This window comes from Idiotropiscis lumnitzeri, unplaced genomic scaffold, assembly GCF_059441095.1.
Source record: "Idiotropiscis lumnitzeri isolate Australia: NSW breed Sydney's pygmy pipehorse unplaced genomic scaffold, RoL_Ilum_1.0 HiC_scaffold_377, whole genome shotgun sequence".
Taxonomy (NCBI): domain Eukaryota; kingdom Metazoa; phylum Chordata; class Actinopteri; order Syngnathiformes; family Syngnathidae; genus Idiotropiscis; species Idiotropiscis lumnitzeri.
The window spans coordinates 7,501-20,000 of record NW_028283914.1 but is presented as its reverse complement, the minus strand read 5'-3'; positions in this window follow the sequence as shown (position 1 = coordinate 20,000).

Genomic DNA, 12,500 nt, shown 5'->3' with positions numbered 1-12,500 from the left:
CATGCTGCATGACAGTGAAGCCGAATAGGAGCACCTTCCCCGGGCACGGGCGGTGCCAAGCGGCCCCTAAGTTTGCCCAAATGGAAGCTCCGGAGGAGGAGTGCATGCTGCCTGACAGTGAAGCCGAATATGAGCACCTTCCCCGGGCACAGGCGGTGCCAAGCGGCCCCTAAGTCTACCCTCATGGAAGCTCCGGAGGAGGAGTGCGGGCGTGTGTCACACATGGCCCGAATAGGAGCACCTTCCCCGGGCACAGGCGGTGCCAAGCGGCCCCTAAGTTTGCCCAAATGGAAGCTCCGGAGGAGGAGTGCATGCTGCCTGACAGTGAAGCCGAATATGAGCACCTTCCCCGGGCACAGGCGGTGCCAAGCGGCCCCTAAGTTTGCCCTAATGGAAGCTCCGGGGGAGGAGTGCGGGCGTGTGTCACACTTAGCCCGGAGAGGAGCACCTTCCCCGGGCACAGGCGGTGCCAAGCGGCCCCTAAGTTTGCCCTTATGGAAGCTCCGGAGGATGAGTGCATGCTGCCTGACAGTGAAGCCGAATATGAGCACCTTCCCCGGGCACAGGCGGTGCCAAGCGGCCCCTAAGTTTGCCCTAATGGAAGCTCCGGGGGAGGAGTGCGGGCGTGTGTCACACTTAGCCCGGAGAGGAGCACCTTCCCCGGGCACAGACGGTGCCAAGCGGCCCCTAAGTTTGCCCTTATGGAAGCTCCGGAGGAGGAGTGCGGGCGTGTGTCACACTTGGCCCGAATATGAGCACCTTCCCCGGGCACAGGCGGTGCCAAGCGGCCCCTAAGTTTGCCCAAATGGAAGCTCCGGAGGAGGAGTGCGGGCGTGTGTCACACTTGGCCCGAATATGAGCACCTTCCCCGGGCACAGGCGGTGCCAAGCGGCCCCTAAGTTTGCCCAAATGGAAGCTCCGGAGGAGGAGTGCGGGCGTGTGTCACACTTGGCCCGAATATGAGCACCTTCCCCGGGCACAGACGGTGCCAAGCGGCCCCTAAGTTTGCCCAAATGGAAGCTCCGGAGGAGGAGTGCATGCTGCCTGACAGTGAAGCCGACTATGAGCACCTTCCCCGGGCACAGGCGGTGCCAAGCGGCCCCTAAGTCTACCCTCATGGAAGCTCCGGAGGAGGAGTGCGGGCGTGTGTCACACTTGGCCCGAATATGAGCACCTTCCCCGGGCACAGACGGTGCCAAGCGGCCCCTAAGTTTGCCCAAATGGAAGCTCCGGAGGAGGAGTGCACGCTGTGTGACAGTGAAGCCGAATATGAGCACCTTCCCCGGGCACAGGCGGTGCCAAGCGGCCCCTAAGTCTACCCTTATGGAAGCTCCGGAGGAGGAGTGCGGGCGTGTGTCACACTTGGCCCGAATAGGAGCACCTTCCCCGGGCACAGACGGTGCCAAGCGGCCCCTAAGTTTGCCCTTATGGAAGCTCCGGAGGAGGAGTGCATGCTGTGTGACAGTGAAGCCGAATAGGAGCACCTTCCCCGTGCACAGGCGGTGCCAAGCGGCCCCTAAGTTTGCCCTAATGGAAGCTCCGGAGGAGGAGTGCGGGCGTGTGTCACACTTGGCCCGAATAGGAGCACCTTCCCCGGGCACAGACGGTGCCAAGCGGCCCCTAAGTTTGCCCAAATGGAAGCTCCGGAGGAGGAGTGCATGCTGCCTGACAGTGAAGCCGAATATGAGCACCTTCCCCGGGCACAGGCGGTGCCAAGCGGCCCCTAAGTTTGCCCTAATGGAAGCTCCGGAGGAGGAGTGCGGGCGTGTGTCACACTTAGCCCGGAGAGGAGCACCTTCCCCGGGCACAGGCGGTGCCAAGTGGCCCCTAAGTTTGCCCTAATGGAAGCTCCGGACAGTGAAGCCGAATATGAGCACCTTCCCCGGGCACAGGCGGTGCCAAGTGGCCCCTAAGTCTACCCTCATGGAAGCTCCGGAGGAGGAGTGCATGCTGTGTGACAGTGAAGCCGAATAGGAGCACCTTCCCCGGGCACAGACGGTGCCAAGCGGCCCCTAAGTTTGCCCTTATGGAAGCTCCGGAGGAGGAGTGCATGCTGTGTGACAGTGAAGCCGAATAGGAGCACCTTCCCCGGGCACAGACGGTGCCAAGCGGCCCCTAAGTTTGCCCTTATGGAAGCTCCGGAGGAGGAGTGCATGCTGTGTGACAGTGAAGCCGAATAGGAGCACCTTCCCCGGGCACAGACGGTGCCAAGCGGCCCCTAAGTTTGCCCTTATGGAAGCTCCGGAGGAGGAGTGCGGGCGTGTGTCACACTTGGCCCGAATATGAGCACCTTCCCCGGGCACAGACGGTGCCAAGCGGCCCCTAAGTCTACCCTCATGGAAGCTCCGGAGGAGGAGTGCGGGCGTGTGTCACACTTGGCCCGAATATGAGCACCTTCCCCGGGCACAGACGGTGCCAAGCGGCCCCTAAGTTTGCCCAAATGGAAGCTCCGGAGGAGGAGTGCACGCTGTGTGACAGTGAAGCCGAATATGAGCACCTTCCCCGGGCACAGGCGGTGCCAAGCGGCCCCTAAGTTTGCCCAAATGGAAGCTCCGGAGGAGGAGTGCATGCTGCCTGACAGTGAAGCCGAATATGAGCACCTTCCCCGGGCACAGACGGTGCCAAGCGGCCCCTAAGTTTGCCCAAATGGAAGCTCCGGAGGAGGAGTGCATGCTGCATGACAGTGAAGCCGAATAGGAGCACCTTCCCCGGGCACAGACGGTGCCAAGCGGCCCCTAAGTTTGCCCTAATGGAAGCTCCGGAGGAGGAGTGCATGCTGCCTGACAGTGAAGCCGAATATGAGCACCTTCCCCGGGCACAGGCGGTGCCAAGCGGCCCCTAAGTTTGCCCAAATGGAAGCTCCGGAGGAGGAGTGCATGCTGCCTGACAGTGAAGCCGAATATGAGCACCTTCCCCGGGCACAGGCGGTGCCAAGCGGCCCCTAAGTTTGCCCAAATGGAAGCTCCGGAGGAGGAGTGCGGGCGTGTGTCACACTTGGCCCGAATATGAGCACCTTCCCCGGGCACAGGCGGTGCCAAGCGGCCCCTAAGTTTACCCTCATGGAAACTCCGGAGGAGGAGGGCGGGCGTGTGTCACACTTGGCCCGAATATGAGGACCTTCCCCGGGCACAGGCCGTGCCAAGCGGCCCCTAAGTCTACCCTTATGGAAGCTCCGGAGGAGGAGTGCATGCTGCCTGACAGTGAAGCCGAATAGGAGCACCTTCCCCGGGCACAGACGGTGCCAAGCGGCCCCTAAGTTTGCCCTTATGGAAGCTCCGGAGGAGGAGTGCATGCTGTGTGACAGTGAAGCCGAATAGGAGCACCTTCCCCGGGCACAGACGGTGCCAAGCGGCCCCTAAGTCTACCCTTATGGAAGCTCCGGAGGAGGAGTGCGGGCGTGTGTCACACTTGGCCCGAATAGGAGCACCTTCCCCGGGCACAGACGGTGCCAAGCGGCCCCTAAGTTTGCCCTTATGGAAGCTCCGGAGGAGGAGTGCATGCTGTGTGACAGTGAAGCCGAATAGGAGCACCTTCCCCGTGCACAGGCGGTGCCAAGCGGCCCCTAAGTTTGCCCTAATGGAAGCTCCGGAGGAGGAGTGCGGGCGTGTGTCACACTTGGCCCGAATAGGAGCACCTTCCCCGGGCACAGACGGTGCCAAGCGGCCCCTAAGTTTGCCCAAATGGAAGCTCCGGAGGAGGAGTGCATGCTGCCTGACAGTGAAGCCGAATATGAGCACCTTCCCCGGGCACAGGCAGGTGCCAAGCGGCCCCTAAGTTTGCCCTAATGGAAGCTCCGGAGGAGGAGTGCGGGCGTGTGTCACACTTAGCCCGGAGAGGAGCACCTTCCCCGGGCACAGGCGGTGCCAAGTGGCCCCTAAGTTTGCCCTAATGGAAGCTCCGGACAGTGAAGCCGAATATGAGCACCTTCCCCGGGCACAGGCGGTGCCAAGCGGCCCCTAAGTCTACCCTCATGGAAGCTCCGGAGGAGGAGTGCATGCTGTGTGACAGTGAAGCCGAATAGGAGCACCTTCCCCGGGCACAGACGGTGCCAAGCGGCCCCTAAGTTTGCCCTTATGGAAGCTCCGGAGGAGGAGTGCATGCTGTGTGACAGTGAAGCCGAATAGGAGCACCTTCCCCGGGCACAGACGGTGCCAAGCGGCCCCTAAGTTTGCCCTTATGGAAGCTCCGGAGGAGGAGTGCATGCTGTGTGACAGTGAAGCCGAATAGGAGCACCTTCCCCGGGCACAGACGGTGCCAAGCGGCCCCTAAGTTTGCCCTTATGGAAGCTCCGGAGGAGGAGTGCGGGCGTGTGTCACACTTGGCCCGAATATGAGCACCTTCCCCGGGCACAGACGGTGCCAAGCGGCCCCTAAGTCTACCCTCATGGAAGCTCCGGAGGAGGAGTGCGGGCGTGTGTCACACTTGGCCCGAATATGAGCACCTTCCCCGGGCACAGACGGTGCCAAGCGGCCCCTAAGTTTGCCCAAATGGAAGCTCCGGAGGAGGAGTGCACGCTGTGTGACAGTGAAGCCGAATATGAGCACCTTCCCCGGGCACAGGCGGTGCCAAGCGGCCCCTAAGTTTGCCCAAATGGAAGCTCCGGAGGAGGAGTGCATGCTGCCTGACAGTGAAGCCGAATATGAGCACCTTCCCCGGGCACAGACGGTGCCAAGCGGCCCCTAAGTTTGCCCAAATGGAAGCTCCGGAGGAGGAGTGCGGGCGTGTGTCACACTTGGCCCGAATAGGAGCACCTTCCCCGGGCACGGGCGGTGCCAAGCGGCCCCTAAGTTTGCCCAAATGGAAGCTCCGGAGGAGGAGTGCATGCTGCCTGACAGTGAAGCCGAATATGAGCACCTTCCCCGGGCACAGGCGGTGCCAAGCGGCCCCTAAGTCTACCCTAATGGAAGCTCCGGAGGAGGAGGGCGGGCGTGTGTCACACTTGGCCCGAATAGGAGCACCTTCCCCGGGCACAGGCGGTGCAAAGCGGCCCCTAAGTCGGTAAAGGTTGAAATAAGTAAATAAATACAAAAAGGACGAGGGGGGAAAAAAAAAGGCAAAAACGTATAAAATTCCCCCATTCATTTCAATGGGCTCGGCCGAATTGGGCTTGCGGGACCGCCGAGGGCACGCCGGAGGGCGGTTGAGTCGGTAAAAGTTGAAATAAATGAATAAATACAAAAAGGACGAGGGGGGGGGAAAAAAAGGCAAAAACGTATAAAATTCCCCCATTCATTTCAATGGGCTCGGCCGAATTGGGCTTGCGGGACCGCCGAGGGCACGCCGGAGGGCGGTTGAGTCGGTAAAAGTTGAAATAAATGAATAAATACAAAAAGAACGAGGGGGGGGGGAAAAAGGCAAAAACGTATAAAATTCCCCCATTCATTTCAATGGGCTCGGCCGAATTGGGCTTGCGGGACCGCCGAGGGCACGCCGGAGGGCGGTTGAGTCGGTAAAAGTTGAAATAAATGAATAAATACAAAAAGAACGAGGGGGGGGGGGGAAAAAGGCAAAAACGTATAAAATTCCCCCATTCATTTCAATGGGCTCGGCCGAATTGGGCTTGCGGGACCGCCGAGGGCACGCCGGAGGGCGGTTGAGTCGGTAAAAGTTGAAATAAATGAATAAATACAAAAAGGACGAGGGGGGAAAAAAAAAGGCAAAAACGTATAAAATTCCCCCATTCATTTCAATGGGCTCGGCCGAATTGGGCTTGCGGGACCGCCGAGGGCACGCCGGAGGGCGGTTGAGTCGGTAAAAGTTGAAATAAATGAATAAATACAAAAAGGACGAGGGGGGGGGGGAAATAAGGCAAAAACGTATAAAATTCCCCCATTCATTTCAATGGGCTCGGCCGAATTGGGCTTGCGGGACCGCCGAGGGCACGCCGGAGGGCGGTTGAGTCGGTAAAAGTTGAAATAAATGAATAAATACAAAAAGGACGAGGGGGGGGGAAATAAGGCAAAAACGTATAAAATTCCCCCATTCATTTCAATGGGCTCGGCCGAATTGGGCTTGCGGGACCGCCGAGGGCACGCCGGAGGGCGGTTGAGTCGGTAAAAGTTGAAATAAATGAATAAATACAAAAAGGACGAGGGGGGGAAAAAAAAGGCAAAAACGTATAAAATTCCCCCATTCATTTCAATGGGCTCGGCCGAATTGGGCTTGCGGGACCGCCGAGGGCACGCCGGAGGGCGGTTGAGTCGGTAAAAGTTGAAATAAATGAATAAATACAAAAAGGACGAGGGGGGGGGAAATAAGGCAAAAACGTATAAAATTCCCCCATTCATTTCAATGGGCTCGGCCGAATTGGGCTTGCGGGACCGCCGAGGGCACGCCGGAGGGCGGTTGAGTCGGTAAAAGTTGAAATAAATGAATAAATACAAAAAGGACGAGGGGGGGAGAAAAAAAGGCAAAAACGTATAAAATTCCCCCATTCATTTCAATGGGCTCGGCCGAATTGGGCTTGCGGGACCGCCGAGGGCACGCCGGAGGGCGGTTGAGTCGGTAAAAGTTGAAATAAATGAATAAATACAAAAAGAACGAGGGGGGGGGAAAAAAGGCAAAAACGTATAAAATTCCCCCATTCATTTCAATGGGCTCGGCCGAATTGGGCTTGCGGGACCGCCGAGGGCACGCCGGAGGGCGGTTGAGTCGGTAAAAGTTGAAATAAATGAATAAATACAAAAAGAACGAGGGGGGAAAAAAAAGGCAAATATAAAATTCCCCCATTCATTTCAATGGGCTCGGCTAAAATGGGCCTGCAGTACTGCCGAGAGGCCGCCGGAGGACGCCCTAGTAGGCAAACGTTGATCCCCACACACGAGGGGTCAGTTAGGCGACCAGGGGTAGCGTTTAGGCGACCAGGGGTAGCGTTTAGGTGACCAGGGGAAGCGTTTAGGCGACCAGGGGTAGCGTTTAGGCGACCAGGGGTAGCGTTTAGGCGACCAGGGGTAGCTTTTAGGCGACCAGGGGTAGCTTTTAGGCGACCAGGGGTAGCTTTTAGGCGACCAGGGGTAGCGTTTAGGCGACCAGGGGCGTTGCAGTTCCGCCGAATTGCATTAGGGGCGCTGCAGTAGGCAAACGTTCTTCCCCCCTAGTCAGAGGGTCATTTGCCTACTTCCCAGGTTTACCCGGGTTTTCCAAAACACCTGGGGCACATTTTCAGGGATCACGTTTTTAGAAACAAAAATATTCATAATTTCTTCTAAGTCCCCTTTCCAGCGGGGAACTTTGAAACATTGTATCCGACCACTGAAGGCTGTTGGCGGGCACGGCGCGGCAAACAGCCCGCACTCAGGCATGGAGCTCCGGGGAAAGTTGCCTAATTTCTTCTAAGTCCCCTTTCCAGCGGGGAACTTTGAAACATTGTATCCGACCGTGGAAGGCTGTTGGCGGGCGCGGCGCGGCTCATAGCCGGCCCTCGGGCACGGAGCTCCGGGTGAATTTTCACAAATTTCTTCTAAGTCCCCTTTCCAGCGGGGAACTTTGAAACATTGTATCCGACCGTGGAAGGCTGTTGGCGGGCACGGCGCGGCTCATAGCCGGCCCTCGGGCACGGAGCTCCGGGTGAATTTTCACAAATTTCTTCTAAGTCCTCTTTCCAGCGGGGAACTTTGAAACATTGTATCCGACCGTGGAAGGCTGTTGGCGGGCACGGCGCGGCTCATAGCCGGCCCTCGGGCACGGAGCTCCGGGTGAATTTTCACAAATTTCTTCTAAGTCCCCTTTCCAGCGGGGAACTTTGAAACATTGTATCCGACCGTGGAAAGCTGTTGGCGGGCGCGGCGCGGCTCATAGCCGGCCCTCGGGCACGGAGCTCCGGGTGAATTTTCACAAATTTCTTCTAAGTCCCCTTTCCAGCGGGGAACTTTGAAACATTGTATCCGACCGTGGAAGGCTGTTGGCGGGCGCGGCGCGGCTCATAGCCGGCCCTCAGGCACGGAGCTCCGGGTGAATTTTACTCAATTCTTCTAAGTCCCCTTTCCAGCGGGGAACTTTGAAACATTGTATCCGACCGTGGAAGGCTGTTGGCGGGCACGGCGCGGCTCATAGCCGGCCCTCGGGCACGGAGCTCCGGGTGAATTTTCACAAATTTCTTCTAAGTCCCCTTTCCAGCGGGGAACTTTGAAACATTGTATCCGACCGTGGAAGGCTGTTGGCGGGCACGGCGCGGCTCATAGCCGGCCCTCGGGCACGGAGCTCCGGGTGAATTTTCACAAATTTCTTCTAAGTCCCCTTTCCAGCGGGGAACTTTGAAACATTGTATCCGACCGTGGAAGGCTGTTGGCGGGCACGGCGCGGCTCATAGCCGGCCCTCAGGCACGGAGCTCCGGGTGAATTTTCACAAATTTCTTCTAAGTCCCCTTTCCAGCGGGGAACTTTGAAACATTGTATCCGACCGTGGAAGGCTGTTGGCGGGCGCGGCGCGGCTCATAGCCGGCCCTCGGGCACGGAGCTCCGGGTGAATTTTTACAAATTTCTTCTAAGTCCCCTTTCCAGCGGGGAACTTTGAAACATTGTATCCGACCGTGGAAGGCTGTTGGCGGGCACGGCGCGGCTCATAGCCGGCCCTCAGGCACGGAGCTCCGGGTGAATTTTACAAATTTCTTCTAAGTCCCCTTTCCAGCGGGGAACTTTGAAACATTGTATCCGACCGTGGAAGGCTGTTGGCGGGCACGGCGGGGCTCATAGCCGGCCCTCGGGCACGGAGCTCCGGGTGAATTTTACAAATTTCTTCTAAGTCCCCTTTCCAGCGGGGAACTTTGAAACATTGTATCCGACCAAAGGAAGGCTGTTGGCGGGCACGGCGCGGCTCATAGCCGGCCCTCAGGCACGGAGCTCCGGGTGAATTTTCACAAATTTCTTCTAAGTCCCCTTTCCAGCGGGGAACTTTGAAACATTGTATCCGACCGTGGAAGGCTGTTGGCGGGCACGGCGGGGCTCATAGCCGGCCCTCGGGCACGGAGCTCCGGGTGAATTTTCACAAATTTCTTCTAAGTCCCCTTTCCAGCGGGGAACTTTGAAACATTGTATCCGACCGTGGAAGGCTGTTGGCGGGCACGGCGCGGCTCATAGCCGGCCCTCAGGCACGGAGCTCCGGGTGAATTTTCACAAATTTCTTCTAAGTCCCCTTTCCAGCGGGGAACTTTGAAACATTGTATCCGACCAAAGGAAGGCTGTTGGCGGGCGCGGCGCGGCTCATAGCCGGCCCTCGGGCACGGAGCTCCGGGTGAATTTTACTCAATTCTTCTAAGTCCCCTTTCCAGCGGGGAACTTTCAAACATTGTATCCGACCACTGAAGGCTGTTGGCGGGCGCGGCGCGGCTCACAGCCCGCCATCAGGCACGGAGCTCCGGGGAAATTTGCCTCATTTCTTCTAAGTCCCCTTTCCAGCGGGGAACTTTCAAACATTGTATCCGACCAAAGGAAGGCTGTTGGCGGGCGCGGCGCGGCTCACAGCCCGCCCTCAGGCACGGAGCTCCGGTGAAATTTGCCTCATTTCTTCTAAGTCCCCTTTCCAGCGGGGAACTTTGAAACATTGTATCCGACCAAAGGAAGGCTGTTGGCGGGCACGGCGCGGCTCATAGCCGGCCCTCAGGCACGGAGCTCCGGGTGAATTTGACAAATTCCTTCTAAGTCCCCTTTCCAGCGGGGAACTTTGAAACATTGTATCCGACCGTGGAAGGCTGTTGGCGGGCACGGCGCGGCTCATAGCCGGCCCTCGGGCACGGAGCTCCGGGTGAATTTGCCTCATTTCTTCTAAGTCCCCTTTCCAGCGGGGAACTTTGAAACATTGTATCCGACCACTGAAGGCTGTTGGCGGGCGCGGCGCGGCTCACAGCCCGCCCTCAGGCACGGAGCTCCGGGGAAATTTGCCTCATTTCTTCTAAGTCCCCTTTCCAGCGGGGACCTTTCAAACATTGTATCCGACCACTGAAGGCTGTTGGCGGACGCGGCGCGGCTCACAGCCCGCCCTCAGGCACGGAGCTCCGGGGAAATTTGCCTCATTTCTTCTAAGTCCCCTTTCCAGCGGGGAACTTTCAAACATTGTATCCGACCACTGAAGGCTGTTGGCGGGCGCGGCGCGGCTCACAGCCCGCACTCAGGCACGGAGCTCCGGGGAAATTTGCCTCATTTCTTCTAAGTCCCCTTTCCAGCGGGGACCTTTCAAACATTGTATCCGACCACTGAAGGCTGTTGGCGGACGCGGCGCGGCTCACAGCCCGCCCTCAGGCACGGAGCTCCGGGGAAATTTGCCTCATTTCTTCTAAGTCCCCTTTCCAGCGGGGACCTTTCAAACATTGTATCCGACCACTGAAGGCTGTTGGCGGACGCGGCGCGGCTCACAGCCCGCCCTCAGGCACGGAGCTCCGGGGGAATTTGCCCCCTCATTTCTTCTAAGTCCCCTTTAGGCGACCAGGGGTTGACAATTTAGGTGACCAGGGGTTGACAATTTAGGCGACCAGGGGTGACTTTTAGGCGACCAGGGGTGAGGTTTAGGCGACCAGGGGTGAGGTTTAGGCGACCAGGGGTAGCGTTTAGGCGACCAGGGGCGTTGCAGTTCCGCCGAATTGCATTAGGGGCGCTGCAGTAGGCAAACGTTTTTCCCCCTAGTCAGAGGGTCATTTGCCTACTTCCCAGGTTTACCCGGGTTTTCCAAAACACCTGGGGCACATTTTTAGGAACCACGTTTTTAGAAACAAAAATTCTTCTATGTCCACCTCCGTGAAAGAAATTGCCCAATGGTTCCCGCGGAAGAGAGCTGCCAGGCGGACGCATACTGCAATAACGGCCGCCCTGGCGCTCTGGTGGATGTTATCCTCGAAATTTCTTCTATGTGCCCATTCCAGCGGGCAACTTGCGAACAATGGTGTCCGACCATGGAAGGCTGTTGGCGGACGCGGCGCGGCTCACAGCCCGCCCTCAGGCACGGAGCTCCGGGGGAATTTTCCCCTCATTTCTTCTAAGTCCCCATTCCAGCGGGGAGCTTGCAAACGTGGTATCCGACCACTGAAGGCTGTTGGCGGGCACGGCCCCACCAGCGCAACACGGCACTTCCTATGACTCGGGTCCGACGCAGGAGGAGCGGTCCTCCCGGCCCCACCACACGGCACTTCCTATGACTCGGGTCCGACGCAGGAGGAGCGGTCCTCCCGGCCCCGCCACACGGCACTTCCTATGACTCGGGTCCGACGCAGGAGGAGCGGTCCTCCCGGCCCCGCCACACGGCACTTCCCATGACTCGGGTCCGACGCAGGAGGAGCGGTCCTCCCGGCCCCACCACCGCCACACGGCACTTCCCATGACCCGGGTCCGACGCAGGAGGAGCGGTCCTCCCGGCCCCACCGCAACACACACAACCACTGACCGATTGGCAATCATGACCCGCCATCGGAGGGCCCCTGCCGGCCCCGGCCTCGCGCCGGGGTGTTCGGGTGGACGGTTCCTTCGGCCTGCGGGTCGACCTCTGAGCGTTGGCCGGCACCGCAGCACCGCAGCACACACATAACCACTGACCGATTGGCAATCATGACCCGCCATCGGAGGGCCCCTGCCGGCCCCGGCCTCGCGCCGGGGTGTTCGGGTGGACGGTTCCTTCGGCCTGCGGGTCGACCTCTGAGCGTTGGCCGGCACCGCAGCACACACACAACCACTGACCGATTGGCAATCATGACCCGCCATCGGAGGGCCCCTGCCGGCCCCGGCCTCGCGCCGGGGTGTTCGGGTGGACGGTTCCTTCGGCCTGCGGGTCGACCTCTGAGCGTTGGCCGGCACCGCAGCACACACATAACCACTGACCGATTGGCAATCATGACCCGCCATCGGAGGGCCCCCGCCGGCCCCGGCCTCGCGCCGGGGTGTTCGGGTGGACGGTTCCTTCGGCCTGCGGGTCGACCTCTGCGCGTTGGCCGGCACTTCCCTACCGTTACCCACCCCACCCCTGGGGTTGTGACAAAACGGCACTTCCTATGACTCGGGGTCCGACGCAGGAGGAGCGGTCCTCCCGGCCCATCTCGCACCCACACCCTGACATGTACTGCACCACACCAACCACTGACCGATTGGCAAGCATGACCCGCCATCGGAGGGCCCCTGCCGGCCCCGGCCTCGCGCCGGGGTGTTCGGGTGGACGGTTCCTTCGGCCTGCGGATCGACCTCTAGCGCACCAACCAGCGCGAAACCGCTTTCGTCGCGAGACCGAGACGACCCTGTCGCGTGCCCGTCGGCCACACGGGCCCAGAGATGCCCTACACGGGAGTTCCGCCGCGCTCGCGGGTGCCCCGCCACGAGAGGGGTGCGGGAGCCCAGGCCCGCGTCAGCCGAGCGGTCCTTTCCGAAAAAGCATGTTTCTCAAACCCTACCGGCGTCTGTCAGAAGACGCCGCCTCCGAGTGCGTGTTGCGGTCGCGGGCGTGCGGGCGGCTCCGGCTCCCTCCCGCGACTGACCGCCACGCGGTAACGCGGCCTCTACGGACCGAGTACATACCGAGGCCCAGCCGA